General features: G+C 45.9%; 1 protein-coding gene across 2 annotated transcripts in view; it reads left to right on the top strand.

The window, feature by feature from the left end:
• Positions 1 to 2,657, top strand: part of LOC117364491 (SPARC-related modular calcium-binding protein 1-like) — an 84,967-nt gene extending 82,310 nt beyond the window's left edge. For both annotated transcript variants that reach the window (XM_033953713.1, XM_033953714.1), the window contains one exon: positions 2,053 to 2,657. The gene's annotated coding sequence lies outside the window, so the exon portion shown is untranslated. The remainder of the gene's footprint in view (positions 1 to 2,052) is intronic.
• The last annotated feature ends 16,046 nt before the right edge of the window (positions 2,658 to 18,703 follow it).

Below are 18,703 nucleotides of genomic sequence, written 5' to 3'. Positions count from 1 at the left end.
AATGAAAGGTGATAGTTCTGTGCACAAGTCTAGGCAAAAAAGAAAAAAGAAGTATCTGCACCCATACTGTAATATCGTTTTACATAAGAAACCAAAAAACTGAGCCTGCAGTGATGATGTGCAGGATGCCAAGACGTTATTGAACAATCGTAAAAACATGAAACAGTTTGCATCCACAAGGACTGATAAGACCGGACCCAACACGGCCCGTGTTTCGAAGAAACACTCCTTCCTCAGGGGTCCTAACGCAGGTCAAAACAAAATAACCTGATGGATAACAACTGAATAAAAACAATGACTACACTGTTTGGCCCTGCTTCGCGCAAGAGCACTGACGGTAGTCATTGTTTTTATTCAGTTGTTATCCATCAGGTTATTTTGTTTTGACCTGCGTTAGGACCCCTGAGGAAGGAGTGTTTCTTCGAAACACGGGCCGTGTTGGGTCCGGTCTTATCAGTCCTTGTGGATGCAAACTGTTTCATGTTTTTACGATTGTTCAATAACGTCTTGGCATCCTGCACATCATCACTGCAGACTCTGTTTTTTGGTTTCTCATCCCGATATTTGACTACAGTTATGTTGGATTTTCTGCATATTATTTTACACATAAATATTGGCAAGGAAAAATGGTGCATGCAAGAAATTTTTGTCATGCTAATGTTTACTTGCAGAATAACATTCCAGCACAGCTACAGACATGCGCCGATACTTTTGTTTTGGTCGACATGCACACAATACTAACTACCCTCAGCAGACGACCTTGTGCACACATGTCCAGTGTGCTTGACTTGATCAAACATAGAAACATAGAAATAGACGGCAGATAAGGGCCACGGCCCATCTAGTCTGCCCACCCCAATGACCCTCCCCTACCTTTCTCTGTGAATAGATCCCACGTGTCTATCCCATTTGGCCTTAAAATCAGGCACGATGCTGGCCTCAATCACCTGAAGTGGAAGACTATTCCAGCGATCAACCACCCTTTCAGTGAAAAAGAATTTCCTGGTGTCCCCGTGCAGTTTCCCGCCCCTGATTTCCCATGGATGCCCCCTTGTTGCCGCGGGACCCTTGAAAAAGAAGATATCTTCTTCCACCTCGATGCGGCCCGTGAGATACTTGAATGTCTTGATCATGTCACCCCTCTCTCTGCGTTCCTCGAGTGAGTACAGCTGCAACTTATCCAGCCGTTCCTCAGTGCACAAGTTCTGCATCTTTCAAATTTGCGTATGATTAGCTTAAGTATTAGAAGCGGTGAGCTCAACCATCAGCTCACGAGTCTAACATATAGCTTTCTGCATCAGTCTCCTAGCCCCACCCCATTCTGCTCACAGCTCCGTCCCATTCCGCCCCCCAACCCCAGCCCCATGCAAACCTCATCTCTTCGGGGCCACATCGGGAGGACATCTGCACATGCATGGATAGGACGCGATGATGTCGCACACAAGTACATCACCGCATCACATCCATGCATACACAGATGTCCTCCAGACGCGGTCCTCGATCTCAACGTTTTTCAAAACCTGGACAAATTGCCGGGTTTTGGAAAAGCCGTTCAGACTCCTAGGACAGTCCTCTAAAAAGAGGACATCTCCATGTAAATCCAGACATCTGATAACCCTCCCCTAGTCTTTAAACTTCTCTGGAAGCTGAGCGGCAATAACACCTGTTAAACGGGAGTGGAAAACCAAGAACTGTCTCATTTCTCCATCGTGACCTAAAGTTGCAGGGTCACTCCACTTTCTCCCCTGTACAGACAGGGCCCTTTTTTTTCTCAGATTCTTAGCATACCCAGGACCAGATCTGATCCTGTTTTTGTTTTGTTGTATACAAGGAAAGAGAACAGCTTGGAAAAGTTTTGCTTTTGGAATGTAACGTCTTCTGCCTCCAAACAGGGAAAGTCCAGTTTGCAGGTGATTCTGGAAGGTGTGAATTGCGCCGGATTTCCCCGGGGATGAAATCTATAAAAGAGAGAGGCCATCACTGCACTTTTCACTGAAAAAAAATAAATAAAAATAAGCTGTTTCATTCTCTCTCTTTTTTTTCTGTTTACAGATATTAGAGGAGAGTTCTGCATTCTCAGAAGGAGGAGGGGGGAGAGAGGGGATGCAGAAAAATGTCCTGTTTCAGCTCTTGCATCCCTGCTTTCTCACCGCAGGGGAGTAGTCCTCCTCTGGCTATTGTGTCTCATCATCTGGCTACTGTCTCATCTTTGGGAAGAGGTCCAGCTCCAGCTCTTGCCTCCCTCATTTCTGATATGGGAAGAGACCCGGCTTCAGCTCTTCCTGTCCCTTGTTTTGATGGCACTGTGAACTGCAGCACTGAAAGGTAGAGGTGGGAGTGATCATGCTCCCCCCCCCCCCCCCCGGCAGCAAGAAAAGAGCTGCCCATCTTATGTGGCACAGACTGCTGAAGTTATATAATGACGGTTGAAAGTTCACTGCAATACTCCCTGAACTTCTCATGCCATGCCACAGGGGGAGCTGTTTTGCTCTGTTTGTATTGATATTTACAGCTTTTATTTTATTTAAAAAAAAAAATAATTTGATTGTGATGCATTCATAAAATGTAACCTTTACTGATAAATTATGGAGTTTTATCATTGTGTATATTGTTTCCTCACCAAAGAAGTCTTAAACTATAAAAGTCTATGCATCTCACTGCCTGTCTGAATCCCGAGCGGTTGTTTTTTTTTTCTGGGGCTCGAAGTAAACTGCGAGTCTGGTCTCTCTAGGTGCTACAGAGAAGCCACTGCACCAAGGGGCTAGCTCCCTCCACAAGTGCATGGAAGGGAGAGGAGCGGATCCTCAATTTCTCCTTGCTATATGAAGCGAATCAGAGTTTATATTGGAATGAAACCTGTAAAGAACAGAGGAATGTACAAACTGCATAGAAATAAAAAAAAAGATGAGCATGCATATTCTTTCTATCTAGGGTTACCAGATGTCTGGAAAAAACCCGGATTTCCAAAAGGAGGACATGTCCGGAGAAATCCAGATGTCTGGTAACCCCTACTTACCCATCTAAGAATAAACACATATACACTTCTCCCTCTGTATTCATGGTTTCAGCATTTGCAGTTTCAATTATTCAGTTTTTAGCTTGCTGGCTCCTCCCCCCAGCTTACATAAAGAAATCGCTGATTCCAGTCGCCGATTCCCAGCACTTTCTTCACCGTGTTTTGCCTCTCCTTCAGGAACAGGCACCATGTTATTTGCGGTTTCACCATATTCACGATGGTTTTTAATGGAAAACAGCAAATAAACTAAACTAAACCTTAAGTTTGTATACCGCATCATCTCCACAGAAGTGGAGCTCGGCACGGTTTACAGGAATTGATATAGAAAGGAACTCCAAAGAAAAGTAGAAGAACTTGGTACAGAGAAGTTTAGAGAGACTTCGTATATCGAAGAGGGAGAGGTCGTTACATTTTAGAGAAAAGCCATGTTTTTAAATGAATAACATATGAAAACATGAATAACATATGAAAACATATGAATAACATGAAAAAGTTATTTGCGGTTTTTCTGTATTCACGGGTCTGTTAATCCCCTAGCACAGCGAATACGGAGGGAGAAGTGAACTTGAATTATACAAGAGCTAATAAAATGCCCACATAAGATGGGGGCAGAACATGACATGTATAGAATCTGACCCTAAGGGCTAGATTCACTAAGCAAACCGATCGGTTTGCGACCCAATTTCCCTCCGACCCGATTCACTAACCTCTGTCCCGATCATCCTCCGATCCGCGCATGCAAATGAGGGGGAACGGCATTCAAATGTAGGCAGGCAGCGATTCACTAACCAAAACCACAGCACCAACTGGGCCAACCCCAGCTGGGCCAAAACCACAACACCAACCGATCAGCAAACAAGCGACTGCTGGGGACCAGTCGTTCACTGCTTTTTGACTGCATCTCCTGCTCGCTCTTCCCAGAGCGCTGCCCTACTTCTGCCCCAGCCTTCCCCCGCAGTGCGAGCCTGTAGTTTTAACCTGCGGGTTAAAACAATGGGCTCGCAAAAGTTTAAAAAGGTTAAAAGTAAAAGAAGACTTAAAAAAAAAAGGTTGTTGCTCTTTAAGCATGTGCAGACCATCTATAGATGGTCTGCACAAGCGTCAGGATCGCTATAGAGCAATCTGGGCGCTCAGTTGGGGGCATGATTCTGATCGCCCTCATTTGCATGAGGGCGATTCGTGAATCAGCCCCCCCCCCCCCAGACATGGATCGGATTGCTCACGGATTGGATCCGATCCGTGCCCTTAGTGAGCCCTTATCACTGCCTATTTTGCAGGCAGGAAGGCCTCATACGCTAAATCTGCCAGTGCATGCAATCAATGGCATAGCGAGGATGAGAGGTGGCCGGGATGGCAGTGCCCCTGACCCTTCCTTTTCTCTATCCCAACATCCGCTCCTTCCCCACCCCCTCTTGCTAAGCGTGCAGGGGGGGGGGTATAAAAGGAGAAAAGCAATGCATCAGCTTCCACATCATTAAGATCATAAACCCACTTTCTCTTTGAAAAGTATCTGAAGAAACGTGCACCCGCTTTTTCTCCGATACTTTTTTCTGTCCGAAACATGTAATTTCAAAAATGCAGAACCGCAAGTCTTGTTGCTTTTCCCAAACTATCTCCACCCTGAGAACACCTTCACTTATAAAGCAGGCAAAAATGTACAGTATGCATGAAAAATGAGTACAGTTTTATTCATATACAGGGTGGTTGATGTCTCAGTCTGCCTATTTCTTGTCTATGCAATCGCAGAACTCCTTGATAGTAACATGTGCATGTGTATATAAACATACTGTATAAATGCAGAAAACTAGGTACAGATGTAGTGTGAAAAAGATGCAGAGAAATGCAAAGATCCATGCACTGAGGCCCTCTAGTGGCACCAATTAAGAATGGCAAGTAGAATGAAATACTTCAGGGCCTGATACTCAACCATGGGAGGCAGCCCAGCTGCTTCCAGCAGTTGGCGGTGATCCCGAATATTCAATGTTGAGGTTTCTGGCATTGAAAATCCAGGGCAAAGGTCGGTGACTCGCACTTAAGCCAGCCAAGCTGATTTTCATCTGCTGAGTGGCTAACAGCCAAAGACAGACCTTCTATCTGGCTGCGTGCTCTTTAGTAAAGGTGTTACAATGCATGAGCTTCGGTAAAGGTGTTACAATACTTGAGCTTTGGTAAAGGAGAATACTTGAGCTTTAGTAAAGGTGTTACAATGCATGAGCTTCGGAAAAGGTGTTACAATACTTGAGCTTCAGTAATGGTGTTACAGCTGGAAATTCATTATCCACATGTTTATTCCCACCTTCAAAGAAATGCAGTAAATTGCCGAAGCAAGACCTTTCTTGGCTGATGGATGCTAGCAATGACACCTAGAGACTCTACTAAATTTGAAAAAAGCTGAGCTGCAAAATTTATGCTCCTAAATTAGCCTCCTAGATTTGTGCCCTATGTTCAGCTGTACCTAGGAGTATAACTTTTCAGCTGAAAAGCTTTCTTAATTTATGAGCTTAAAAAAGGCCTGCCATTCATTTGCCTAGATTTAAGAGTCTAATGCTTTTTCACTCTGATTGTACCTTTCTCTGATTGCTCCATCTTTCGCCGATTGTACCATTTTCCCTGATTGCTCCAATTTTCTCTGATTGTACCATTTTCTCCGGTACCTAGTTTCTCTGATTGTACCAATGTAACATTTCGCTGATTGTCCAGTCCTTCTTCATTGTAAACCACCTCAAACTACTATGGCTTTGGCGGTATATAAGAAATAAAATTATTATTATTATTATTATTATTATAAAGTTAAAAGGGGATAGATCCCGTACAAACGTTAGGAAGTTCTTCTTCACTCAGAGAGTGGTGGAAATCTGGAACGCTCTTCCGAGGTTGTTATAGGGGAAAACACCCTCCATGGATTCAAGACATAGTTAGACAAGTTCCTGCTGAACCAGAACATATGCAGGTAAGGCTAGTCTCAGTTAGGGCCCTGGTCTTTGACCCAAGGGCCACCGTGTGAGCGGACGGCTGGGCACGATGGACCACTGGTCTGACCCAGCAACAGCAATTCTTATGTTCTTATATGTATGCTACTTGCTTACACTCTTGATAAACCTAAAGAGAGGATACAGGATACAAAAATAAGAAGACTTTGTAAATATTGTTTTCTTACTGCCTTTGCCAAAGTGACTGTCTCTACTATCATTATTGTCCCAGTTATTTACCAAGAAAAAGACTTTTAAGAAGACAGGTTGGATCAGAACACCAGTAAAAAACCTTCAATGCATGCATGCATGCAGTCCAACTGGCACCAGATTAAAAAAAACCAACAACAAGGGGCTCCTTGTCAAGCCTCTGTTGCCTTAATCCAGTGCTCCTCAATCTTTTTGTGGCCATGACCCCATGACAGCAGCCAGATAAAATTGTGTGACCCCTGGAAGCACAGACTAACGTAACTATGGAAAGTTTCGCCAGGTTGCGACCCCAAACATGGGTTTTTTGGCCCCATTCGAGGTCCTGACTCCCAGTTTGGGAAGTTCTTAATTTCTTGTCATCCCACAGTCCCTTCCAAGGAGGATTATTTATCCAGGAGCTCTGTTGTGGATCAGGCCAGAGTGAAAATAGTAAGGAAAATATTTGCAGACTGCAGATGTCCAGATCTACCACTAGAGGGAGGTAAAAACGAGCTGAGGATTAGAGCAGATCATAAAACTCCTGCCATAAGGTTTAGCTTTGCTTTGTGAATCCTGTTTTAATTAAATACTAGTGGCAGACAGGGAACTGGCAAACAGAAAATGCCTGATACTAAAGTCACTGTTACTATTGGAAACATATCTGGCTTTTCCTGATATCGCGTACGATAGTAAGAGTTTGAAACACTTTTTCCCCCATGGGTAAGTTATTTCACAGTCACAAGAATCAATGGTCACTCAGCTGAGAACCAGGACAGCCAGGGTTCAAATCCCATCGATGCTCCCTGTGAGCATATATTCCATTGTCTCAAGTACAAACTTATAAGGCAACTCTATAAGCTGATGTCTAAATTTAGGTGCCATTAGTGTGTCTGGTTTATAGACTTTATTGTTTGTTGTTTATTTAAAGCTTCTATACTGCTAACTAATGACCAAAGTTAATTCAGCTTAAAGCATATATTATATGGCTTTAAAAAATTGTTCCAACCACCATATATTAGTATCTCAATAGAATGCGGTCAGTGTTGGATATATTAACTTTTGTTATCTCAATCTATCTTGCTTTTAGCAAGGAAGCCTCAGCCCCACCACTCCACCGCTGTATATCTTGTAACTGCGGGAAGAATTTAAACACCTTATCTTTATTAACCGTTATATTTGAGATATTTATGGAGTATTTATTATAAATAATGGCACATCAGCACTTTAGAAACATTAGAAGGGACAGCCAAAGTTGAGGCACCACATAATTCTTCCCGCAGTTACAAGATATACAGCGGTGGAGTGGTGGGGCTGAGGCTTCCTTGCTTAAAGCAAGATAGATTGAGATAACAAAAGTTAATATATCCAACACTGACCGCATTCTACAAAGTTAATTCAGAGCAGCTTTGATGGAAATATAAACATTAGCTCCAGTAATGATGATACAGTACTTGAGCTACAAAATATGAACTATAGTCTAGGAGTAGCAATACACTTCAGAAGCAGTGGCGTCGTAAGGGCACCAGCACCTCTCCACCCTGCCCCACCCCGCTCACACCATCCCTCCCCCCACCCCCTACCTCTATAGATCTTCACCAGCGCAAGCAACTTCTGCCTGTTGCTCGCGCCGACCTTGTTCAACCTCTGAATCACTTCCGGGTCATGAGGCCAGGAAGTGACATCAGAGGGAAACCCAATGCTGGCCCGAGACATCTGTCATAGAGACAGATATGTTCTATTTCATGCAAATATTTGGAGGTGTGGGGACCATATTTTCATCTCTCCAGTGGTCATCTGGTCAGTTTGGGTACCTTTTTGTTTTAAAAAAGGTCTAGCCCAAAACGTCCAAATTGTGCCCTGGACATTTTGTAAAATGTTATCGCTGTAAAATGTCCAAATGCTAATCCCACCCTAATCCTGTCCAAAACATGCCTCTAACATGACCCCTTAAGATTTAGTCACACGGGAGACAAAACGACCAAAAAGACTTCTAAAAAGTCAATTTTGAAAATGCCCACTCAGTGGCATAGTGCGTCGTATGGCATGGGCACCCGTCCTTGCCCTCTTCTCCAAACCCACACCTCCACACACTCCTTCCCCGCCCCCTCCTGCCGTATACGTGCCGATTCCTTCCACCATACCTTTGCAACGTTCTTGGTATGAGCACCCAACTCCCAACCTGCTGGTGCACCAGCGTCGCCTCTTCCTCCAACGTCACTTCCTAGGCGTGGATCCAGGAAATCACATGAGAGGAAAAGCCGAGGCTGGCACAAGAGCAGGTTGAGGGTTGCTGCTCACGTCAGGAACATTACAGAAGTACGGGGGGAGAAGGGAAGTAGCGCACATGCGTGGAAGTATAGGGCGGAGACGAAGCGGGGGGGGGGCGGGCAAAGGACAGTGCCCGGGGTGAAGCGCCCCCCTTACTACACCTTTGTGCCCAATTGGACGTGTTGACTAGTAAAACGTCCAAGGGCCGGTTTATGCCATCATTTGGATGTCTATGTTTTTTTGAAAATGAGTCCCTGACCTTTCTAACCTTTAGGCACACCCTATCTATTCCAGGGTTTTCTTGGTCTAAATTAGAGAATGACACGGGGAAAAAAATTATCACCATTCCCACCCTGTCCCCATGAGCTCGTCCCCGTCCCTGCCCCGTCCCCATCCCTGCCCTGCAAACTATCAGATCCCACCCGCACAAGCCTCGAATGGTTATGATTTTATACTGAACTTATTTTATTAAAGGAAAAAAAGAGACTATTCTGTACAATTGTCATTTTATAAACACAAATACTGTAATACCGAGCAAGGATCAACAAAACCCCTGTCTCCCCTCCCTTTCACAAATATCCCCTCCACTATCGTGAAAACTGAACAAACCAAATTACTACAGAATGCTACAGAAAAATCAAGCTAACAGAATACTTCAGTCACACATGGCAGGAATAGTGTTAGGGGAGAGCAACTAGGGCAACTGCCCCCTGGTCAGAGAGAGAGCCCTAAGCCAGCTGGAAGTTAAAGAAGCACAGCTTGGGCTTTGTAGTCCCCAGTTATATCTAATACCAGCTCTAGCAGGATACATATTTCAAATCTGAAATATTCTAATCACAAAATATAAAATAAATTTTTTTTCTACCTTTTGTTGTCTGGTAATTTTATTATTCAAATCACATTGGTCTCAGGCTTTGATTTTGGGTTCCTTCTGTCTTCATCGTGGCATGGCTGGCTCCTGAAGGTAAAATAGGCCCCAGAGGAGCTGGGGAGGAGATGCTGAGTCTGACACGGGCGCAATTTTTTTACCAAAGGAGCAAGACTTTTCACCGCTTCCACGGGGCGGTGAAAGGGTCTTCTCCCCATTCCTGCGGTAAACCGGTTGCAAATGTCCCCGTTACTGCTGATTTACCGCGGTCAATGGTCCCCGCGTCATTCTCTAGTCTAAATGTCTGCCCAACACTTCCTAACTCAAAAACATGCCTACTAAGATCTTCTCCCTAACCACACCCACTTTTAACCATGCGCTTTGTACTAGGCATCTAATTGTTTTAGAATCATGCCTATTAAATTGGGCACCTAACTTTCAATTAATTACAATTAGTGCCAATTAGAAGGTGTTGAATGCTAATTATCGGAGCCAATTTAGCCTATTATTTAATTTCATAAGTTAAGCACTTACATCAGCAGGTCATGCACTTTATAGAATTGGGGGTAAAAATCCACCGTTCTAGGATTTAAGGGTAAGCTAGATGTACATCTCCTTATGAGTAACACAGAAAGAAGACTTCTCAGAAGAGAGGTCACAAACTTATTTTTAGAAGAAGATTCAGTTACTGTAAAGGACACTTAGGCATACACTCAGAATATGTGTAGTCCGACCAAGAGCCGAAGCTCCTATAGCCGAACCCACCGTCCCATCACTGTGTCTGGCTATTAAGTGTTGAAAATAAGGCGTTCTTCTGAAATATCTGACTAAATTTTTCAATGGCAGGAAGGATAAAGAAATCCTACTTAACTTAAATTTGTTAGAAGGTCCCGACATGGGCCATGTTTCGTGGTCTTTTTCAAGGAACTCAGAGGGAAGAAACGGAAAAAATTCCAATGCCAGAGAAAAGCAGGGTGATGTAGACAAGAAGATAATTTGCGTGATGCCGAAGTTTCCAACGCTTATGAGTGGCATAGAGTGATACGGGTAAGGGTAAACTAGATTCGCATCTCCTTATGAGAAGCGTAGAGTGATATGGGGGCCAAAACTATGCCAGGGTACACCTGGTGGGGCCTCCGCGTGTGCGGATCGCCGGACTTGATGGACCTGTCCTAGGGTCTGATTCGGAGATGGCAATTCATATGTTCTTATGTTCTAAGTGTCCGCATTAAGGTTGTTATGGGATGTGGTTCACCATGTAGGCTGACGCTGAGAGAATCAAATAATCTTTTGTACTGCCGCTGCAGTGTTAAGAAACTGACTTTTCAAAAGCAGACAACTCACAGGACTGGAATTTACAGCCCCATTGTAAGGAAGATGTTATTCAGGGGTGTAGCCAGTAAAATTTAATTAAACACACTCCTCTTCGAGGTAACTCCCTTCCCCACCTGCCTTGGCACACTCACACACTTCTGTATGTGCAAGTTTCAAATACAAAGCGGGGATGGCTTTTAGTGTGACACACAAGGCACTGCCATTACAGGAATGTGGTGGCATTGCTAGCTGCAGGCTCTAGAGCAGTGGTGTCAAACTCGCGGCCTGGGGGCCACATGCGGCCCGCGGTCTGTACTAGTGCTGCCCGCTTGTTGCAGTGTCCTCCAGCTTCCCCCCTAGCCTCCCGCGCTTACCTTCAGATAATTGCCGCAGCTTGCAGAGAGGATTGCCGGTGCTGTAGCCATTCTTGCAGACTGCTGTCGTCCTCAGCAGCATGTTCCCTCTGCCGCGATCCTGCCCCTGACGTCAGAGGAGGGGCGGCACCGTGACAGAGGGAACGTGCTGCGGAGGCCGATGGCAGCCTGCAAGGAACGCTACAGCACCAGCGATCCTCTCTGCAGGATGCGGTAATTAGCTGAAACTAAGACGAGGAGGCCAGGGGGGGAAGCTGGAGGACGCTGCAAAGAAAAGGGGGGGGGAACACGCAGGCCATGGGGGGGGGGGGAGATTTATAAACTATAAAGAGTTTTACCTCATGCAAAATTGTCATATCTTTAATAAGACATTAACTATTTTTTTATGCAGCCCTCCAAGTACCTACAAATCCAAAATGTGGCCCTGCAGAGGGTTTGAGTTTGAGACCACTGCTCTAGAGGGAACTCTCCCCTCCCCCACCAGGGAAACCAGAGCACCTTCACTGCTGGGGAGGGGATGCTTCTACCTAAAACCCTGAGGAAGTACTCTCTCTACCACCACCCCTGGAACCATGGAGTGTACCATTCATATAGGGCACCAGAAGTGCTAAAGCCAGTCTTACTGAACAGGAAGTGGATTATCTTTGCATTGCGGCCTGAATTCTATCTAAGGCACCTAAAGTTGCACGCATACATCGGTGCGTGTAGCCGATATATGCGCACAACTTAATTAACAGGCCTAATCGGCACTGATAATTGGCAATTAATGCCTCATAATTGATGCTAATTGGAGTTAATTGAAACATGCGCACAACCTGGCAAGCGCACTGCCCTCAACGTTATGTCAGATTGAGCGCGTGCGTCTGAAAAAGGGGGGGGCATGGTTAGGGGAGAGGATCCTGGGCGTTCTTTCAAGTTGTGTGCAAGTTTTCCGACTTATGTGCTGACGTGCGCACAACTCAGGCGCAGACGTTTAGGCCAAGGGAACCCTGGCGCAAGTGGGCGCGCCTAAAAGTTGTGAACCATAGCGGCACTTAGGTGGCGCTAAACATGATTCTATAAGTGGCACGCAACTTTTGTAGACTCGCGCTTAGAGCCCGTTTTCTAGGCTCCGTACACGGAATCGGGCCACGATTGTCTATTTAGAAACAAGTGAATGTGTGTCTGATAAAAGTTATACCGGGGAGGACTAAAACCTCTTATAGATGCCTTTGATATGGTTTGGACCATGACCCAACAAATGCAGACAGGACAATTGCACGTCAATCGCGCCCTGTCAAATGGTGCACCGTCAATTGCGTTCCATACAGCGGATACTATATTGTCTTTATGAGGGGGGTCCCCCCACTACACTTAAAATATTCACTTCCTTACACTAGTGCAATTGACGGCGCGTCCTGTGCGCGTCCTGCGCACACTTGGCGGTGCGCGCTTTTGATGGGGCGCAATTGTCCTGCGTGCTCTTGTCGGTGTAACCATCTTGGGCACTTCCCTATCATGAGAAATAATAATGCACTTAACAGTCCATATTGTAAGAGCGTAAATACAGCATAGTTATTTCCCCCATCTTTAATTCTAACCCGATAGCATGCCATATAGTTTTAAATATATATATATATATATATAGGCAGCTCTACTCACTGCTAATACATCTTCATTGCGCGCACAGGTGGGAGGTAGAGACGGAATGTCATGAAACGCTTCCCACGCCAGGTCATGCAGCGCCTTGTACATTAGACTATGCTCTGGCTGATGTCAGGACTTCTCCTGGGCAGAGCAGGAGAAACGAGTCATTACACTAGGTGAGGCAAAATGTAAGCGCACCATGCCCTAGAGGAATTGCACAAGCCTTCTCTTTGTAATTAGAATGGGAGCGTCTGCAGAGTGTTTCATAATCACACCACCTTGTGCGGTACAAGAGGCAAGGAAGGGACTGCTCCTCCCAAGAAGAGGAAGAACTCTAGAACGGCACTAGCTGTGATAATGACTACAAGAAACTCACAACTAGTTAGTGCAAAGGTTCATAGACAATGGCGCGAAAGACAAAAGCGCACGCCGACAATTGAGCGCAGCACACGCCGCCGCGCCGCTCTAAATTACTGTTTTTAGGGGCTCCGACGGGGGTTTTGTTGGGGAACCCCCCCCCCCAGTTTACTTAATAGACATCGCGCCTGTGTTGTGGGGGGTTTGGGGGGTTGTAACCCTCCACATTTTACTGTAAACTGAACTTTTTCCCTAAAAACAGGGAAAAAGTTTAGTTTTCAGTAAAATGTGGGGGGTTACAACCCCCCACACCCCCCACAACGCCCCCACAACGCGGCGCGATGTTTATTAAGTAAAGTGGGGGGGGTTCCCCCACCACGCTCCCCCGTCGGAGCCCTAAAAACATTAATTTAGAGTGGCGCGGCGGCTGCGCTCAATTGTCTGGGCGCGCCTTTGTCCCGGCGCGCTTCTGACCTGACACCTAGTGCAAAGCTACAAAAAAAAAAAAAAATCAATCTACTTGGACTGACTAATGAGGTTCTATTATTTCACTTAGTCCAGGGAAATCATGAAAAAGGCGCTCAGCCTGCCTGAGCTGGGCACCAGAACTTAGATCAAGCGCGTCACGGAGATGCCAGGTTACCCGGTTCCAGGCCAGAGATTTTGGGACAGGCCTGGATTTCTGACCATGCCATTCTGGTGCATTATGAGACTTGTAGCGCCGATTTCAATGTGCAGGATTAGGTAGAGTTGCCAGATTTCCTCTTTGGAAAAAACGAGGACGCCTTGCCCCCCCCCCCCAGTCCCGCCCCGTTCCACTTCCAGCTCTGCCCCGTTCCTCCCCCAGCCCTGCCCCTACACGAACCTCCCCAAGCTCGAAGGCCGCATTTGGAAGCCTTCGCGCATGCATGGAAGTGGACATAATGATGTCACACGCGTGCACGTGTGTATATGATGGCGTCACGGTGACGTCCGTGCGTGCGCAAAGGCTTCCAGACACGGCCTCCGAGCTCAGGACTTCCAAAACCCGGACAAACTTCCGGGTTTTGGAAATCCCTCCAGGAGCCCAGACAGTCCTCTAAAAAGAGGACATTTCCGGGTTTTCCCCGGATGTTTGGTAACCCTAGGATTAGGCACTACAAATCCCACAGTGCTTTGGGATTAAGTCCAAAACCAGAACCTGCCATAAAGTCTCCAACCTGGAACTGAATAACTTGGTATCTCTGACATCGTATCTTCAGAAGTGCGGATAGTGGCCATCAAGGCCTAGTGGAAGATTTGTTCTGGAGAATTCAGAAGTTGTGATCCATTTAGACAGATGATTCAGGGTGTAACAAATGATATTCCAGGTGGAAAGCTTTAGGATATTACTTCAAATAAAGGAAGGAAAAGGGGATAGAAGGGTATAGATCAGGGGTCTCAAAGTCCCTCCTCGAGGGCCGCAATCCAGTCGGGTTTTCAGGATTTCCCCAATGAATATGCATGAGATCTATGTGCATGCACTGCTTTCAATGCAAAGTCATTGGGGAAATCCTGAAAACCCGACTGGATTGCGGCCCACAAGGAGGGACTTTGAGATCCCTGATTTAAAGCATTCCAAAGGAGGGGAGTGGGGGGGAACTGTTCCCCCCAGATTACTTAGAAGTGTTGGCGCTGCCGTTGGGGGGTTCAGGAGGGGAAAATTAAGCGCCAACTTCTAAGTAAACTGGGGGGGGGGGGGCTTCCCCACAAACACACAACCTCTCGGAGCACTTTAAATTTAACTTTTAATCCAGCACGCTGACGTCCTGTGTGCATCTGTCTGAGCTTCTTTGTCCACGCGTGATTGGCGCGCTTTAGTCCCGTCACCCCCTGTAGGCATAGTTAGGGGCAGATTGGGGGGTGGGTTTTTTTTTAAGGTAGGCATCTCTAATAGAATCTGGCGTGGTAAACTTTGACCTACACTAGAGAGGCCTACAATGTAGGCGCGATTCTGTTAGAGATGCCTAAAGCGTGATTGACATGGTAGGTGTCATGAGCAGGATCTAGCCCTTTGCGTCTATGAAGTAGGAAGCACGAAGGGCTCCTGCATTAGTCTTTTGGAAGTGCCTTTACACTACTGGACAAAATAGCGCAGGACCTGCAAAAAAAAAGAGAAAAAGAAAAGAAAAAGCTTATTTTACTGCTGAGCTAAAAATGGGTTTAGTACGTGGGGAAATCCCGTGTTAAAAGGGTAAATTCTACATATGTCGCCTATAATATCAGCACAAAAAAAAAAAATCAATGCTTAGAGCTACTCTACAAACCGCCGCCGGAGTAAAGTGGACTTTACAGAATCACTTTTAGCGCTCGTCTGCACGACTAACCTATAGGCATTTATGCCGTTGAAAACAAGCCTAGACGCCTGTGTCTGTTGTGCACGGATCGGGCGTACAGTGTCGTAGTGGGGGTGAGCGGCACCCGGTGCGGTGACGCGCCCCCCCCCCCTCTCCCATCCCGTTCCCTGTACTTTTTTTTTTTAATCATCTGCACAAGCAGCTCGTGTCGGCTTCGGCGCGGGTCCTGGAAGTGACATCATAGAGCGCCAAAGCCGACGCGAGGGCAAGGGAAGGGGCGTGGTCAAATGCTGCAGGAGGGGTGCCAACGCTCTGAGGAAGACTGCCCAGGGCGGACCCCCTTCCCTTTACTACACCACTGCAGGCATTTTCTATAATAGTGTGTCTAACTTTTAAGAGGAACCGCGGTAAAACAATCAAAACAAGAGGAGGTCTGCTGTTAAAGTGGACTAGGATCCTGGAAAATCCGGGAAATCCTGCAATTTTACCAGGATCTCAATACAAGTCTATGAGGATCCTGGAGATCCTGCAAATCCTGGTTTTACCCAGACTCGGATCCTGGAGATCCTGCAAATCCTGGTTTTACCCAGAACCCTTTTAAGAATGCCCATGCTCCTCCCCTGGATACATCCTGTAAGCAGTGGAACGCTTTGTCATTTGGTGGGGTGGGGGGGGGGGCCGAAAGGCTCCACCCTAGCCCCAGCAGGATCGGGTGGCACGACCTGTTTCTCTACTTCCCGACTCCCCCACCTATCTTCCGTGATCACTGTAACTGTAAATCTTCCGGCAGAACACCGTGCAGGCCTTCGTTCTGCAACGACGCTGCGCGGTGGCTGCTGAGGTGTGTGTGTGGGGAGTACAGCCAGAACTGACTCTGACCGCCAATTTCTGGGGGCTGACGCCTATGCCTGGACACGTCCCCCTTATGAGATCCATGTGGTAGAATTTACACACAACCCCTCGGAGCGCTTTAAATTGAACTTTTAATCCGGCGCGCTGACGTCCTGCGTGCATTTGAGCTCCTTTGTCCGCGCGTGATTGTCTGGCGCGCTTTAGTCCCGTCACCCCATGTAGGTGTGGTTAGGGGCAGAATGGGGGTGGATTTTTTTTAAGGTAGGCATCTCTACATTGTAGGCTCGGTAAACTTTGACCTACATTAGAGATACCTACAATGTAGGCGCAATTCTGTTAGAGATGCCTAAAGCGTGATTGACATTGTAGGTGTCATTAACAGGATCTAGCCCTTAGCGTCTCTGAAATAGGAAGCACAAAGGGCTTTATAGAATACACTTAGAATGTTGTGTGGTAAATTCTAATTAGTGTCAATAATTGTTTGTTTAATTGGCAATTATTGGCACTGATTGGTTTGTTAAACAATTACGTTGCGGGCACAAATCTGCAATGTGCACAGATTTGCTCAAGCAACTTTGCACACAGTATATAGAATTGGGGGTGGGGAGGTGGGGGAAGGTCTGCACATGTTTTAACACATTTTAGTAAAAGAGACTCAAAGTTATCTGAATCTGTATATGAGGATTAGAGAAAGAGGTAAAGCGGCTAGTGCTCCTCAGCTTGCAGAAGAGACAGCTCCGGGATGATGTGATAGAAGTCTATAAAATACTGAGTGGAGTGGAAAGGGTAGATGTGAATTGATTGTTTATTCTTTCCAAAAATTCTAGGACTAGGGGGCATGCGATGAAGCTACTAACTAGTAGATTTAAAACAAATTGGACAAAATATTTGAGGCTGGAGAATGCCGTGAAATCAGTTAGCTTAGCGGGGTTTAAAAAAAGTTTTGGCTAAATTCCTAAAAGGGAAGTCCGTAGGCCACTATTGAAATGGCTTGGGGGACTCCACTGCTTATTCTTAGGATAAGCAGCATAAAATATGTTTCATTACTTGGGATCTAGCTAGGTACCTGGGATCTGGGTTGACCACTTTTAGAAACAGGATTCTAGGTCTGTCCCAGTGTGGCAATTCTTTTGTGGTTATGTGCGAGGAAATGTAAAAGGGAGACAGAGATATTATACAAGAAAAAAAAGACAAAAGTAAAATGTGGAAAAGCATTAGAAGATCCTAAGAAAAGAGGGAATGCAGGACTTTGCTCTGACTGAAACATGAACCTTTTACAAATATTTTTTTAAAAAGACAGTTGGCCATCCTCATGGTTCTGTGCTGTGTCACATATGACAAGGCCACCGAGTCAAGGCAGTGCACTCAGAAGGGCTGCTGTGGTCTCACTGCTCCAGGAATCCGTCCCAGACTCATCAAGGCCTCTGCAGGGAGGAATGACGGGAAGTCACAAGAGGTTTTACAAGCATAAGACTAGAGCTTAGGAATGCTCTAGGACACCCTCTTGTCTTTCAAGGTACTATGTACAATGAACCAAGATTCTGTGATGTGGCTTTTTTTGTGGTATGTCGTGGGGACAACACAAGACGCCAGGAAAGAGGGAGAACAGCATTAGAAGGGCCCTGCAGCCCTGTTGGATCCCTGCCAGTTCCCAGAGCTGTTCGGTCCTTGATTTCTAAAGTGCTTTATTTGGGCACATTCTGAAAACCTCAGTGAAAATCTATGACCTCACTTTACCTATGTGTAAAAATAACTTTCGTACTGGTTTAAAAATATAATGGAACATTATGACACCCCCAAAGGAATTCAGTTACCATTTATGAAAATTTTGAGTGATCGGTGGGGGTTCCCGCCCCCCCCTGAGGAAATCAGACTTCATATTTCCACACAGAAGTCACATTCTCTAACTTCAGTGAGTGGCTATCCTCCTTCAGGGCATGTTAGAATGCGACATTCAACCTGTGCATGTTCTCAGGACCTTCCGTTCACCCTTAACGCCTCCGAATAAAATGGTGCCAGCTCTTGCTTTTAAGACAGAAAAGAACATCCCACTGATCACAGAGTTCTAGCAGCCATACTGGAACTGTGAGACCATTCATTGCACTCACAGATCATGTTTGTCCGACTCCAGTCCAATCCACTGCAACATCTTTTCTCTGGATGCATTAAAAGATCTCACATCCCAAAGTTGTGTGCTTGTATAGAGTATTGTTGCTTCAGGGGGGCAGGAGTGCTTTCGGAGGGGCACTGCTTTGCTCAGTGTTCCAGAGGGGACGCTACGCTGGCCATCGAGGGAATTGCTGGGGCACCACCTGTGCTAAAGCCAGCCCTGCACGATCAACAAAAATGACAAAGACTAGGGGACACTCGATGAAGTTACAGGGAAAAATACTCTTAAAACCAATAGGAGGAAATTTTTTTTTTCACTCAGAGAATAGTTAAGCTCTGGAACGCGTTGCCAGTGGATGTGGTCAGAGCAGATAGCGTAGTTGGTTTTACAAAAGGTTTGGACAACTTCCTGAAGGAAAAGTCCATAGTCTGTTATTGAGAAAGAC

This window comes from Geotrypetes seraphini, chromosome 8 (assembly GCF_902459505.1).
Source record: "Geotrypetes seraphini chromosome 8, aGeoSer1.1, whole genome shotgun sequence".
NCBI classification, from domain to species: domain Eukaryota; kingdom Metazoa; phylum Chordata; class Amphibia; order Gymnophiona; family Dermophiidae; genus Geotrypetes; species Geotrypetes seraphini.
The sequence above is the reverse complement of the archived record's forward strand: the minus strand, read 5'-3'. Positions and strand labels throughout refer to the sequence as shown.